We start from the raw sequence: 1,270 nt of genomic DNA on the forward strand, positions 1-1,270 counted from the left end.
GGTTCAAAGTGACATCTGGTTCCATCTTTTAGGGTTCCTACAATTCAATACAATTCATATTATTAGCAACATGCAAACATTTGCATTAAACAAAAAAATTTATATTTTACACATCATACCTGGTTAAACCAGCAAGACCATGTCCATGCATCAGTCCTGATGGGTGTTCTTCGTTACCTGTACAACTGTGGAGACCCTTTAAATTATCATCATCTTTCTCATCACCAATCAGGTGATCAGTCATGTTGTCCAATCAGGAAGGGGATACTGTATTCTGTTTGCATGAGGTGTTGAAGATGAACATACAACAAAAGTCAGTCATATTATATATTATATATATTTTAATTCTTAAATTCGACGTAACCTGCAGCTGTCGTTGAAAGACATCTTCACACATTCCTCTGTTCATTTCAATGGGGGGGACTCTGGTCCATTTCATTAGTCTAGAGAGTCTGGCAGGACGAGGCTAATGGACCAGAGTCTAATAGGATCGGGCTATTGGCCCAGAGTCTGGTAGGACCAAGCTAATGGACCAGAGTCTGGTAGGACCGGGCTAATGGACCAGAGTCTGGTAGGACCGGGCTAATGGACCAAGCGAGTCTAATAGGAAGGGCTAATGGACCAGAGTCTGGTAGGACCAGGCTAATGGACCAGGTCTGGTAGAACCAGGCTAACTTCTGATCGGTGACAGCTAGGCTAATGGACCCGAGTCTGGTAGGACCAGGACTAATGAACCAGAGGCTGGTAGGACCAGGCTAATGGACCAGAGCCTGGTAGGACCAGGCTAATGGACCAGAGTCTGGTAGGACCAGGCTAATGGACCAGAGTCTGGGAGGACCACGCTAATGGACCAGAGTCTGGTAGTACCAGTCTAATAGACTAGAGTCTGGTAGGACCCGGCTGATGTACCAGAGTCTGGTACGACCAGAGTCTGGTAGGACCAGGCAAATGAACCAGAATCTGGTAGGACCAGACTAGCTCACGAGCGCACCCCCTTTAAGAAAAAAAACATAGTCAAAAAATGTTTGCATGTATACATTGTACATTTTCATTCATTCTCTGCATTTAAACCATCCCTTAAGGGGGCAGTGGGCAGCCATTTACAGCGCCGGGGGACCAACACCAGACCTGACCCAGTGCTCTTATGTTATGTTTTTATAAATTATGGAAAGCACAAGTGTAATTCTGGCCAGATCGTGTGCCTGACTAATGGAGAAGTGATATTGATAAGCCTTGTCATTGACACATTTAAAGCATCGGCTATATTTTT

The 1,270-nt window shown here is 44.8% G+C and overlaps 1 pseudogene; it reads right to left on the bottom strand.

The window, feature by feature from the left end:
* Nucleotides 1-979: 979 nt before the first annotated feature.
* Nucleotides 980-1,270, bottom strand: part of LOC116706709 (trace amine-associated receptor 9-like) — a 1,406-nt pseudogene continuing 1,115 nt past the window's right edge.

The sequence above is a fragment of the Etheostoma spectabile genome, chromosome 18, assembly GCF_008692095.1.
Source record: "Etheostoma spectabile isolate EspeVRDwgs_2016 chromosome 18, UIUC_Espe_1.0, whole genome shotgun sequence".
NCBI classification, from domain to species: Eukaryota; Metazoa; Chordata; class Actinopteri; order Perciformes; family Percidae; genus Etheostoma; species Etheostoma spectabile.